Here is a 15,063-nt window from a genome sequence, read left to right on the forward strand (position 1 = left end):
GGGTACAGAATCACCCTGAGTTGAAAACCACTGCCCTAGAGTCTAGACATGGCAGCCCACTTCAGACATGAGCAAGAAGAAAAGAAATGGCATGGCAACTAGAGAAACATACCATAATTCATTTAAACCATAAATGAATTAAAGAAGTGAGCAAGTGAAGAAATAGACAATGAATCTACTCTAGAAGAAAATATAACTCAAGGAAAAGAAGAAATGTCTCTCACTCCTCATTTCAAAACAATGAATGATTTAGAGCAATTAATGCAATTAATAATAGTATTAACAACATAAATTCACTAAAGTGAAAGTTCAAAGACTAGGTGGTAAAATAACATAGAAAGGAGATTTCAATGCTATGGAAGTGAATTGAGTCTTAATATTATTACAGAATTAATAAATAAGTTATAACTCTTAAGGAACTCATTAGTGAGGATTTCAAATAGAATTGGTGATAAAGACAAAAGCTTGAGATATCAAAGATAATGCAGTAAGAAAACAAATCAGCTAAAGCAATTAGAAAATAGAAATATGTAGGCCATAAAAAGATCAGCTACAATGAAAAGTTTCTATCCTTAAAGAACTCTGCAAATGAAACAAAACAAGTATTCAGAAAGAAGATGGTGGGATATTGATAAATGATGGTGCTGAGGCTCAAGTCCCAAGGGTCTGTAAGAATCAGTGATTATTGTGAAAGTGAATTTATAAAGCATACATCTGCTGGGACTCTGTAGACTGTAGTGTTAGGAAAACTAGTACAAACTGGCTTGCCCCCTGAAGGGAATTAATTAGCTCAGTTACTAAAAAGTCCAGGAGTTAGATCTGACTTCTATTACACTAGATTCAGGCCTCCAAAGATATTCATTCCCAGGGTTTATTTTCCCCTAGTTCTCTGTTCTGCCCTCTGCCAAGCTGGCCTCTTTTTCTGGCTCCAAGTGCCACCTTGGTGTCTCCAGGCTCTTTCTCATTCATGGCAGCAGGATACCTGTGGGCACTCTTGCTTCAGAAGCTCTCAAGTTCAAGTCTAGGGAGAAGAGAGGAGTAACGCCCAGTAGCTTCTATCCAAGTCTTGAGATTCATGCTAGTCAACCAAGCTCAACTCATACTTCCATGAAGGGTGCAGGGCTTGGTTCACCAGGCTTGATTTGGAAGGTGATATGGGATGCCCTCTAGAAAAATAATCTTATCGACAGTAAGTATCAGAGAGATGGAGTCAGGACTTGAGTGAGGAGTACAAGTGAAAAGTAATGGATTGTGCTAGTTCTGAGATGGGGAATGAATTCAAAGGATGATCTTAAAATAAGGTCTGACTTCAAAAAGTAAAGCCCATTTAAAAAGAAAAACGAGAAGGGACTGCTCTAAACTAAAAGAGACTAAAGAGACAGTTAACTGCCACCTGTGATTCTTTGATTGAATCCTTGTTCAAAAATAAAAAGCAACACAAAGTGTCTTCTTGGGACAACTAGAAGCATCTCAATATGGATTGGATACTACATGGTGGTGTGAAACTACTGTTGCTAGTTTAAGTAATGATATACAGTTATCTAGGAGAATGTCTTCTTCATAGGAGATGCATGCTGAAGTCTTTGAGGGTAAAGTGCCTCGATGTCTGCTTCTTACTTTCAAATGGTTCAAAAGAAAAAAATGTATATGTAGATGATTGATGGAAATAAAGCAAAATTTTAGGATGTTAACGATTATTCAGTCTCGGAAGTAGGCATTCAGGTTTTCATTTCATTACTCTTTCAACTTTTTCATGTGTTTGAAAATGTTCATGATTTTTTAGAAAGATTTATTCATTTATTTTTGTCTGGGCCAGGCCTTCGTTTCTGTGTGGGGGCTTTCTCTAGCTGTGGTTACGGGGGGAGCTACTCTTCATTGCTGCTCACTGGCGTTCTTGTGGAGCACAGGCTCTAGGTCCGTGGGCTTCAGGAGTTGTAGCTCAAGGCTCTACCACCACTCAGGCTCAGTAGCTGACGCAAAGAGGCTTAGTTGCTTCGTGGCATGTGGGATCCTTCCAGATCAGAGCTCAAACTTGAGTCCCCTGCATTGGCAGGTGGATTCTTAACCACTAGACCTCCAGGGAAGCCCTCATAATTTTTTTTTTTTAAGTTGAGGAGAAAACATGGTCTGAAAAAGAGGAAATTGTTCTGCCTATTCTAGAACTTAATTTCCTTTTCAAGTTCTAAAAGTTTTCATCCTTCAGTCTGGTTGTTTGGGTAGATTGAGAGTTCTCAGACCCTGAAGGTATACAGGAAGGATAAGTGGGAGGAAAAAGTGAAAAGTAACTACAGAGACTCAAAAGAGTCTAAGAGGAAAACTGTCAAACTGTGGTCAGTGGCTGTCTTGGGGTAGTTCGTTTATCACTGTTTCTTCTTCTTTTTTTTAAAAAAATCTGCTTCCTTACAGTTTCCCATAATTTCCAAATTTGTATAGTGATTGGTGATTATTTTTTGATGAGACAAAAGAAAAGAAATTTAATTAAATGGAACAGAGGTAAAAGAGTGAAACTGACTTTGCTTATGCAAAATATTTTAAATTGGTGGGAGTTTGGACAAACCTACACTTTGGGACAGAGATGCTAGCTGACATTTGCTTCCCTTCTTAGAAGTAGAGAATGCATTTCGAGTGAAAAGTGTTTTGTCTAAAAGAGGGAAAGGTGACAGTCTCAGAAAAACCGAAGAGTGTAGAACCTTAGACATGAATAGGGTAGAAGGGAATTTAGAGGCTAGATGAGAAAGGAAGGTTTTCTTTTTAAGATGTCTCTTTGACTTTGAAGAGTTCAGAGCTTCAGAGAGCTGGTTCTAGGTGCAAGGGAAATGGCAAAGGGGATTTTCAGGTTTCCTTCCAAACTACCTGATCCAAGTTAGAAAGAAGACAGAAGTATAGAATACCCTTTGAAAGTAAATATGAATGTTGAGGGGTATCTAAACTGTGAATGGTGAAGGGCAGTTTTGAAGTGAGAATTGTTCTTAGAGATTTTCTACCTTACTTCTCCTATGAGGACTTCCTGAGAGATTAAGTGACTCACCCAAAGTCAGCCAGATTAATGACAGAAGCCAGTTTGCAAAAAAAAATCTCATGTGAGGATCCAGCTGTGAAATAATTAGTGTATATGTATACACTACATGGGACGTCCCTATAGCTCAGATGGTAAAGAATCTGCCTGCAGCGCAGGAGACCTGGGTTTGATTCCTGGGTGGGGAAGAGCCCCTGGAGAAGGGCATGGCAACCCACTCCAGTATTCTTTTTTTTTTTTTTTCCTCATTAAACTTTTTTTAATGGGTCTCAAATTCTGTGACAGATTTTTGGTCAAGTTGTTTTCATTAAAAAGTACTGATTTTAAAAACTAATAACTTAAACTGCCACACACAAAACATATGGTCCACAAAAACATTCTCCTTTCCTTCTGAAGGTTTTACGATGCATTGTTATCATTAACCAGTCTTTTACTATTAAACTTAAATGGCCAATGGAGACAAACAGTTCTGAGACCGTTCTTCCACCACTGATTAAGACTGGGGTGGCAGGTATTGGGGATAATATTCATTTAGCCTTCTGAGTTTTCTGGGCAGACTTGGTGACCTTGCCAGCTCCAGCTGCCTTCTTGTCCACTGCTTTGATGACACCCACAGCGACTGTCTGTCTCATGTCACGCACAGCAAAACAGCCCAGGGGAGGATAATCAGAGAAGCTCTCGACACACATAGGCTTGCCAGGAACCATATCAATGATGGCAGCGTCACCAGATTTCAAGAATTTAGGGCCATCTTCCAGCTTTTTCCCAGAACGACGATCAATCTTCTCCTTCAGCTCAGCAAACTTGCAAGCAATGTGAGCTGTGTGACAATCCAGCAAAGGTGCATATCCAGCACTGATCTGGCCCGGATGGTTCAAAATAATCACCTGAGCTGTGAAGCCAGCAGCTTCCATGGGTGGATCATTTTTGCTGTCACCAGCCACATTGCCACGACGGACATCTTTGACAGACACGTTCTAGACATTGAAGCCCACATTGTCCCCAGGAAGGGCTTCACTCAATGCTTCACGGTGCATTTCTACAGACTTCACCTCAGTTGTTACATTGACTGGAGCAAAGGTGACCTCCATGCCAGGTTTGAGAACACCAGTGTCCACACGACCCACAGGGACAGTACCAATACCACCAATTTTATAGACATCCTGGAGAGGCAAACGCAAGGGTTTCTCAGTTGGGCGAGTTGGTGGCAGGATGCAATCCAGAGCTTCAAGCAGGGTGGTTCCACTGGCATTGCCGTCCTTACGGGTGACTTTCCATCCCTTGAACCATGGCATATTAGCACTTGGCTCCAGCATGTTGTCACCATTCCAGCCAGAAATTGGCACAAATGCTACTGTGTGGGGTTGTAGCCAATTTTCTTAATGTAGGTGCTGACTTCCTTAACAATTTCCTCGTATCTCTTCTGGCTATAAGGTGGCTCAGTGGAATCCATTTTGTTAACGCCAACAATTAGTTGTTTCACACCCAGGGTATAAGCCAGAAGGGCATGCTCACGGGTCTGCCCGTTCTTGGAGATACCGGCTTCAAATTTACCAACACCAGCAGCAACAATCAGGACAGCACAGTCAGCCTGGGATGTGCCTGTAATCATGTTTTTGATGATGTCTCTGTGTCCTGGGGCATCACTGATGGTAACATAGTACTTGCTGGTCTCAAATTTCCACAGGGAGATATCAATGGTGATACCACGCTCACGTTCAGCTTTCAGTTTGTCCAAGACCCAGGCATATTTGAAGGAGCCCTTTCCCATCTCGGCAGCCTCCTTCTCGAACTTTTCAATTGTTCTCTTGTCGACCCCGCCACATTTGTAGATCAGATGGCCAGTCGTGGTAGACTTCCCTGAATCTACGTGCCCAATGACAACAATGTTGATGTGGGTCTTCTCCTTTCCCATTTTGGCTTAGGTTTAACGGTGGTTTTCACGACACCTGTGTCCTGGCGGCAAACCCATTGTGAAAAAGCCACTCCAGTATTCTTATCTGAAGAATCCCCATGGACAAAGGAGCCTGGTGGGCTACAGTCTATGGGGCAGCAAAGAGTCAGACACGACTAAGCACAGCACAGCATAGCACACGTACTACATAGGAGGAGGGCATGGCTACTCACTCCAGGATTCTTGCCTGGAGATTCCCACGGACAGAGGAGCCTGGCGGGCTACGGTCCATAGGGTCGCAAAGAGTCGGATGCATCTAAAGCAACTGAGCGTGCATGCACACACTCTATAGAAAATGAATATTTTAGGCCTCCAAAAATGTACAGTAAAGTAACATATGTGAATCTGTAAGATCACATATGTAGTGTAACCGATTGGTAGCAGTCTAGAATGATTAGTAACTATAACTGAAGTCGAACATAATTATATAACTTTAACCTGTTCTAGTTTGATGTCATCCAAATTAGATCACTAAATTGAGATTATGAAGATTGAAAGTGAAAGTGAACTAAGTTGCGACCCCATGGACTGTATCCTGCCAGGCTCCTCTGTCCATGGAATTCTCCAGGCAAGAATACTGGAGTGGGGTTCATTTTCTTCTCCAGGGGACCTTCCTGACCCAGGGATTGAACGCAGACATCCCACGTGGCAGGTGAATTCTTTACCATATGAACCACCAAGGAAGCCCAGTCTTTGAACCTTGAACACCACTCAATTCACCAATAAAAGTTATACCTAATGTCCCTCAGCTAATTAGCAAACCACTGGGTAGATTTCAATAAGTTATTTGGAATGCTTATGTATGTGTCTCAGGAGTACAGATTCTTGGTTGGAGTATTTTAAATATAAACTAAATACCTCTATAGTGAGATGAAAATTAACTTATACATGTACACAAGTCTTTATTCTGTTGGACACCATAACATCTCTCAACATCCAATAATTGGGACATGATTGAGTAGACAATGATTTAAGACTGTGGAAGTTCATAAAAATATCTACTATGTGGCTACATCAATATTTGGAAATTTGTGTACAAAAGAATGTTGATGGTGAAAAGCAAAATATGTAAAGAAATGAATATTAAGGCATTTAAAAAAAATCAGATTATGTACATTATCAATATGTATTGAAAGATCTCAAAAGATGTAATGTCTTTCCTGCTAATATTTTTCAAGTACAAAATAGGAAAAAAATACCATGATACTATGATCTTTCAACTTATTTGGAAGCATTCTTAATATTCAGATTCCAAGCCAGAACCATTCATTCAAATCAATAGTTATTAAGCATTTACTCTGTGTCAGGCAGGGCTTCCCAGGGGGCTCAGTGGTAAAGAATCCACCTCCCAACGCAGGAGCTGCAGGGGACATGGGTTTGATCCTTGGGTCAGGAAGATCCCCTGGAGGAGGAAATGGTAACCCACTCCAGTATTCTCGCCAAGATGATCCATTGACAGAGAAGCCTGGCAGGCTATAGTCCAAGGGGCCGCCAAGAGTTGGACTTGACTGAGCAGTTTCTCATCATCCCTGTCAGGCACTGAGGGCACAAAGATAAATAAGACCAATACTGGGCTTCATGGAGCGAGCAATCTGGTGTTTTGAAACAAGTACATTGATAATTACAATGAGGTAAGTACTGTAAGAGAGACATGAATAATGCTGCCCAAACTTCCAAAACTCTAGGACCCAGAACTTCCCTTCGCCTGTAGGACATATGGATGGGAATAGACTACAGGCAACTAATGAAACAAACCCATGTTGTGACTCCCCATCCATCCCACTTTCTCAAGCTCATCCTTCTGTGCTATAGTACCAGACAAGCCTATGTGGCTATATCCGCAGGCCCCTTCCACGTCTGGAATTGATCTTTCTCCCCCAAAGATCTTGCTGACTGTAGAAGTCCTAGATATTTCCATAATCCATAGACTTAGCCCTGTGATTATTAAATTTCCTGATAGGAAAACTCTATTTTAATGGGGACAATGTTTGGTGAAGCTGATTCTCTTCCTAGGAAATTTGAACTGTAGGTCTGAAGAAGGAACCAAGGAGTTGGTGGCAGGAACAGAATCCAAAAGACTCAGAGTATGGCACATGGAAGCTATGAGTAAGCAGAAACTATGAGTAAGTAGGAGACATGAGAGGGAGGGTCAGGTGGTTGGTTGATAGAAAGAAGGCAGTGACAGAGAGACGCTGTCAGCGTAAACACAAGGGCCCATCAAACTGCTGCAGGAACAAGGATGGCTTGTTTGGGTTTTAGAGTCTTAGGCAAACTACTGCCCTCATTAGAATTCTCCCTAATCCTTTTCTTCCCAACTATCAGCCACCAGCTCTTCTCCTTCACCTTCTCTCTCTAGGCTGCCTATGTCATCTGCTCATGAACACTGCCTTCAGTTTGAAAAGGGCCACCATATTGAGGAGAATAGCCAGCCAAAGATCACTGGGCACTCCCAGTGGCTCAGAGGTAAAGAATCTGCCAGTCAGTGCAGGAGTCGGGGTTTTGATCCCTCGACTGGGAAAATCCCCTGGAAAAGGAAATGGCAACCCATTCTAGTATTCTTGCCTGGGAAATCCCATGGACAGGGGAGCCTGGTGGGCTATGGTCCATGGAATCACAGAGTCGGAAGCTAATGAGTGACTAAACGACAGCCACCACCACCACTATCATACCTACAAACCTCACTGTTGCTGCTGTTAAGCTGTTTGGAAATCTAGTAGAATGTAGTCTTCCCTCTCCTCTACTCTATACACCCAGACATGGTTGCTCCATTGTGCCATTATGAGGATACATGGTGTTTTGCAATGCTGTGTAGCTGTTTCCTGCAACATAGCAGGAAAAAAATTACCTTGATGAATGTTTATAAAATGCTCAATAACAACAACTTTACACTGTTAGCCCACAGAAAACAGCAAGATTCTGTAAAGCCATTATGCTTCAATAAAAACAAATAAATTAAAAAAAAAAATAAAAAAGGGAAAAAAATATGCCATGCCAAAGAATCTTGTATTTTTCTTTCAATGTCGGCAGATGAGGAAATACACCTGGGAGGAATTAGAGTTATGTAAGAAGATATGGTATTCCTATGCGGGAGACCCTGGGTTGATTCCTAGGTGGGAAAGATCTGGAGAAGGACCAGGTACCCGCTCCAGTATTCTTGGGCTTCCCTGGCGGTTCAGATGGTAAAGAATCCGCCTGCAATTCAAGAGACTTGAGTTTAATCCCTGGGTCGGGAAGATCCTCTGGAGGAGGCATGACAACCCACTCCAGTATTCTTGCCTGGAGGATCCCCATGGACAGAGGAGCCTGGTGGGCTACAGACCATGGGGTTGCAAAGAGGCAGACACGACTGAGCAACTAAGCACACAGCACACAAGAAGATACGGTATTATTCCATGTAGAATAAAAGATAGACGTCATGTAGCTGAAATTTATCTATTCTTTGGGGGTATTTATCTTCATTTTACTACTGTATCTTTTCAAATCCCCATTAATCTGCATTTAACTAACATCTTGGTTTTGAAATTGCTATTGTTTAAACTTGTACAGCTAAAAGGAAATCTTGAGTTACCCAACCATCTGTTATCAGAAAGCTATCAAACGGAGTCTTGCTTACAAGCCTGGGCACACAGTGTTCCCTCTCTTCTCTTAGGAACTCTATACATATTGATATTTAATATAAAATAAACAGCTTCCTCAGTTGCTCAACAGTAAAGAAACTGCCTGCCAATGCAGGAGATGAAAGAGATGCAAGTTCGACCCCCGAGGCTGGAAGATCCGCTGGAGGGTGAAATGGCAGCCCACATGTAGCAATAGTCAAAGGAAAGCCCCATGGACAGAAGAGCCTCGTTGGCTGCAGTCCATGGGGCTGCAAAGAGTCAAACACAACTATCTGAGCACTCACTCAAACAAAGATGGGACACATAGCAGTTCTCCTCTTGGTCTGAGTTCCCAGGTCTTTGTCCCTGTCTGAGTTGGGCAACAGACAAGTAAAACAATTATTGTAATGCAGTGTGTTCACTGGGAGGCATTTAACTCAGACTGGTGTCTGGGGCATGAGGTGGCAACTATTAAGAAATGCTTTCATATTTATGGTTTGGAATAGATTAGATAAATAAATGACATCAAAATCTTAAGCAACTAATATTTTTTCTCGATAACTAACCCTTGCTCCCCAATTGTTCCTCGAATAATCCCTTTCTTCCCAATTAAATTATAATATATAAAATAGCTATTCTATTATGATGTTTATACAAATATATGGGAATTTCCTTTTCTGTTTCATTCAGTTTTGTATTTTTTTGCTGTATCTAAACCTTTACTTATCGTGGCTTTATAATGTTTTGATAGCTGGGGAGCCTAGTCCTCCTAAACATTCTTCTCTGTAAAATTTTCCTTCTGTTCTTACAAGTTCTTTCACATGAATTTTAGGATTATTTCCTCAAGCACTCTTCTCCCTTAATAATTGCTGGTGGCAATTTGATAAATCCACATATTAATGTGGGCTGAACTGACATGTTCATACTCTTCAGTCCTCTCCTACCAAGGACATCAACACGATGTATCTACAAGGAACAAAAATTTATACACATTTTCTTACAAAATTAGGAGTTTATCATGAGAAAAAGTAATGAAGACCTTTATTTGCATTTATATATTTCTGAGGTTTGCTATTTTTCTCTTCATGGCGTATTTCTTTTTTTTTTTAGGTTGCCTATGATAGTTTAGGTATTTTGTTTGCCACCATGAACAGATTACTTTTCCCTTCTATTTACTTATAAAGGAAAGCTATTTTTTAAAATGTTTTATTATATTCAACCACTTTACCAAGTCCTGCTATTTTTAACAGTTTTTCTGTGGATTCTCTTAGGACTTCTACGTAAACAAATCATTTTCAAGCAATGAGTATTTAGGCTCCTTTCATAAACTTGCTTATTAAACCAATCACTTGGAGGTAGAATGAAAAATGAGAGAGTGGAACTGAAGATCTGGAAATTGGATGAGAAATTATGGTGTTTAAGAACCAAAGCAGAGTAATAAGGGTTGAATGAAAAGGATGTATTAAGAGACATTCAAAAGGTAGAAGAATGTGAAGGACTTGGTGATTTGGGAAAAGGGATTAGGAGAAATAAAGGATGATTTATTTTTAATTAATTTTTTATTGAAGTATAATTGATTTACAATGTTGTGTTAGGGTTAGATTCTGGTGTATAGCAAAGTATATTTATTATTAATATACATATATATTCTTTTTCACATTCTTTTTCCATTATAGTTTATTACAAGATACTGAATATCTTGTGCTATACAGTAGGACCTTATTTTTTAATGTCTTTTATATGTAGTAGTTTGTATCTGCTAATCTTAACCTCCTAATTTATCCCCTCTGCCACCCCCTTTTAACTGTAAGTTTGTTTTCTGTGTTCGTGAGTCTGTTTCTGTTTTGTAAATGAGTTCATTTGTATAGGATGACATTTAAAAATAGTTTTCCTTATTTACTTTTGGTGTCTGGGTCTTCACACTGTGGGCTTAAGTGGCCTCTCTGTTGCAGAGCACAGGCTCTAGGGAAGGCGGGTTTCCGTAGCTGTGGCTTGTGGGCTCAGCAGCTGCAGCTCCCCGGCTCTAGAGCGCAAGCTCAATACTTGTGGCTCAAGGTCTTAGCTGTTCCTCAGCATGTGGGACCTTCCCAGATCTCTTGCATTGGCAGGCAGATTCTTTACCACTGAGCCACCAGGGAAGTGCAGGATGACTTTTGGGCTTTAGTTTTGGGTGACTTTGTAGAAAGAGAATTCAGTAGACAATATTTCTGATAAAGAATAGAGTTATTCAGTTTACGGTTAAGAGATACACAGTTTGTGTGTTCATGAGTAAAAATAAGGGTTTTTTTTTTTTTTTTTTTACTGATTCTTTGGAACTTTCTAGTATAAGATCATATTATCAGCAAGCAATGACAATTTTATTTCTTCCTTTCTGTTTTGGATGCCTTTTATTTCTTTATCTTGCCTAATTGTTCTGGCTAGGACTTCTAGTACTGCAGTGAATGAGAGTGGTGAGAGTGGGTATCCTTTCCTTGTTTCTGATCTTAGAGCAAACACTGAAAATTTCTGTCCATTGAGTATCATGTTGGCTATGAGTTTGTCCTGCTGCTGCTGCTGCTGCTAAGTCGCTTCAGTCGTGTCCGACTCTGTGTGACCCCATAGACAGCAGCCCACCAGGCTCCCCTGTCCCTGGGATTCTCCAGGCAAGAACACTGGAGTGGGTTGCCGTTTCCTTCTCCAAAGCATGAAAGTGAAAAGTGAAAGTGAAGTCGCTCAGTCGTGTCTGACTCTTGGCGACCCCATGGACTTCAGCCCACCAGGCTCCTCTGTCCATGGGATTTTCCAGGCAAGAGTACTGGAGTGGGGTGCCATCGCCTTCTCCGTGAGTTTGTCCTACATGCCTTTTATTACACTGAGGTATATTCCTGCTATACCCAGTCTGTTAAGTGTTTCTACCATGAAAAGATGTTATATTTGTCAAATACGTTTTCTGTGTCTATTGAAATGATTCTGTGATTTTTATCGTTCATTTTATTGATATGATGGTGGTGGTGGTGGTGGTTTAGTTGCTTCAGTCATGTCCGACTCTTTCCAACACTACAGACTGTAGCCCGCCAGGCTCCTCCGTCCATGGGATTCTCCAGGCAAGAATATTGGTGTAGGCTGCCATGCCCTCCTCCAAGGAATCTTCCCAATCCAAGGATTGAATCCGAGTCTCTTATATCTCCTGCATTAGCAGGTGAATTCTTTCCCACTAGTGCCACCTGGAAAGCCCATTGTTGTGATATGTTACATTTATTGATTTCCATATATTGAATCATCCTTACATCATCCCAGGGATAAATTCCACTTGGTCATGCTATATAATCCTCATGTGTTCTTAAATTCAGGTTGCTAATATTTTGTTGAGAATTTTGGCATCTATATTAATCAAGGATATTAGTCTATAGATTTCTTTTCTTGTGATGCCCTTATCTGATTTGGGTATCAAAGTAATGCTAACTTTGTTCAGGATGAATTTCTAAGAGTTCCCTCCCTCTCAATATTTTGGAAGAGTTTGAGGAAATGGCAACCCACTCCAGTACTCTTGCCTGGAAAATCCCACGATAGACCGGAGGAGCCTGGTAGGCTACAAGTCCATGGGGTCACAAAGAGTCGGACATGACTGAGCAACTTCACTGAGGAAGATTGGTGTTAATCCTTTAAATGTTTGATAGGATTCTCTGGTGAAGTCATCTAGCTTTGGAGATTTCTGCAAAGGTGTTTTGATTGCTGGTTCAATCTCTGCTTTTACTGTTATGTTCAGATTTTCTGTTTCTTCCTTATTCTGTCTTCCTGGATTGTGTGTTTCTACAAATGTATCCATTCCTTTTGTATAATTTGTTTCTATATGACTATTCATAGTAGGCTCTTATGATTCTCTGTGTTTCTGTAATATCATTTCTATTTTTATTTAGTTGAATCTTCTCTCCTTTTGTCTTAGTTTAGCTGAAAGTTTGTCAATTTTTTAAAAATCTTTTTGAAGAACCAGCTTTTAGTTTTATTGACCTTTTCTATTGTTTTTCTGGTCTCCATTTCGATTATTTCTGTTCTGGTTCTTATTATTTCCTTTCTTTTGCTAACTTGAGGCTGAGTGTGTTCTTTTTCTAGTTCCTTGTATAAAGTAAGATTGTTTATTTGAGACCTTTCTGATTTTTTAACATGAGCATTTATTATTAGGTTGGTGCAAAAGTAATTATAGTTTCAAACCCTGAATTTTAAATCATAACTAGGCTCAGGCACATCTTTATTAATGAAAATAGGGACCATTACAATCAACACATTTTTGCCAATGATAAATAAGTTTGTTTATTCCTGTAGCATAAATATTCATGCTTTGGGATTGGATGAACTCTTGGGAAGCATTTTCTGCCTCCTGCTGGCTGTGGAAGCATTTTCCCTGCAAAAAGTTGTCAAAATGCTTGAAAAAGTGGCTGTCAGTCGGCGAGAGGTCAGGTGAATATGGCGGATGAGGTAAAACCTTGTAGCCCAATTCATTCAACTTTTGAAGCTTTGGCTGTGCGATGCTCAGTCAGGCATTGCCTCGGAGAAGAGTCGGGCCCTTTCTGTTGACCAGAGCTGGCTGCAGGCGTTGCAGTTTCTGGTGCATCTCATCGATTTCCTGAGCATACTTCTCGATGCAGTGGTTTCACTGGGATCAGAAAGCTGTGGTGGATCAGACAGCCAGCAGACCATCCAATAGTGACCGTGACCTTTATAGGTGCAAGTTAGGCTTTGGGAAGTGCTTTGGAACTTCTTCTCGGTCCAGCCGCTGAGTTGGTCTTTGCCGGTTGGCTTATAGTATCCATTTTTCGTCTCACATCACAATCCAGTTGAGCAATGGTTCGTTGTTGCTGTGTAAGAAGATAACACTTCAAAATGATGATTTTTTTTTTGATCTGCGGTCAGCTCATGAGGCAGCCACTTATTGAGCTTTTTCACCTTTCCAATTCGCTTCAAATGCCAAGTGACTGCTGAATGGTTGACATTGAGTTCTTGGGCAGCTTCTTGTAAGAGGATCGGCTTCGATGATGCTCTCAGTTGGTCATTGTCAACTTCCAGTGGCGGGCCTCTGCACTCCTCATCTCCAAGGTTCTAGTACTGAAGTTTCACACAATTATTGTATTGTTGTCTATTTGTCCCTTAATATCTGTTATTAATTGCTGAATATATTGCACTGCTTTACACACACAATTGTTATATCTGCTGAGAAATCTGCTGAAAGCCTAATGGGGGTAACTTTATAGGCTACTGTCTTTTCCCCTAGCTGCCTTTAAAATCCTTTCTTTATGGTTGTCTCTTGACAGTTTTGATACAATATGTCTTGGAGAAGGTCTTTTTGGGTGAGATAATAAGGTGTTCTATTAGTATTGTGGACTCAAATTTCTAGTTCCTTCTCCAGGTTTGAGAAGTTCTCAACTATTATTTCTTTAAATACCCTCTGCTCCCTTCTCACTCTCTGCAGCTCCTGGGACAGTCATTACACTCATTATTCTTATGTTGACTTTTTTTTTTTTTTTGGCCATACCACTTGGCTTGTAGAATCTTAGTTCCCTGACCAGGGATCGAACCTTAGACCCAGGAGCGAAAGCATGGAGTCCTAACCACTGGACCACCAGGGAGTTCCTTTCTGTTGGCTCTTCTAATGGAGTCAGGTTTTCTTCACTTTCTAAAAATCCTAGTACTCTCTCCTTTTCCACCCCAATCATTTCTATATTCCTACCTTCAAGCTCACTCACTCTCTCTTCCACCTGACCTGTTCCATTTCCATTGCATTCTCATTCACTCTTCATCGTATCTATTGGGTTCTTCACCTGCAGAATTTGTATTTGCTTATTTTTTTAGAATTTCCATCTCTTTGGTAAAGTACTCCTTCTGTTCATTAATTTTATTTTGGGATTCATTGAATTGCCTTTCTGAGCTTTCTTGTAGCTCATGGATTTTCTTCGTAACAGCTATTTAAATTCTTTATGACTTACATCTCAATATTCCATGTCTTTGGGTTTGGCTGTTGAAGAACTGTCATTTTACTTTTATGATACCATATCACCGTGACTTTTTATGATGTTTGATGAAAACTGCCTCTGCTGCTGCATTTGAAATAATGCACGCCCTTTTTTTCAGGCAAGGCTTTGTTTACCTAACAGGTTGGTAGTTAGGAACTTTCCTTTTGTTTCCAGAAGGTGGTGCTACAGCACAAGTTTCAGGTTTCTTGCTCTGAGCCCGACCCATAGTGCATTAAAAAAAAAAAAAAGCAAATGTGGTGGCAGCATAAGTGCCTATTTCAGGGTGCAGGAAGTAGGGAATGTGTGTACTTAGCACTTGAATATGCCTATGGCCCAGTAGAGGGGCTTCCCTAGTGGCTCAAAGAATCTGCCTGCTGTGGAAGAGACCTGGGTTCAATCCCTGGGTTGGGATGATCCCCTGGAGAAGGAAATGGCTACCCACTCCAGTATTCTTGCCTGGAGAATTCCATAGACAGAGGAACCTGGCAGGCTATAATCTATAGGGTCGCAAAG

At 40.7% G+C, this 15,063-nt stretch overlaps 1 pseudogene; it reads right to left on the reverse strand.

Annotated features, from left to right (window-relative positions):
• Positions 1-3,302: 3,302 nt before the first annotated feature.
• LOC120860963 lies at positions 3,303-4,982 on the reverse strand (annotated as a pseudogene).
• Between the last annotated feature and the right edge of the window lie 10,081 nt (positions 4,983-15,063).

Source organism: Oryx dammah, unplaced genomic scaffold, assembly GCF_014754425.2.
Source record: "Oryx dammah isolate SB20612 unplaced genomic scaffold, SCBI_Odam_1.1 HiC_scaffold_11210, whole genome shotgun sequence".
Classification (NCBI taxonomy): Eukaryota; Metazoa; Chordata; class Mammalia; order Artiodactyla; family Bovidae; genus Oryx; species Oryx dammah.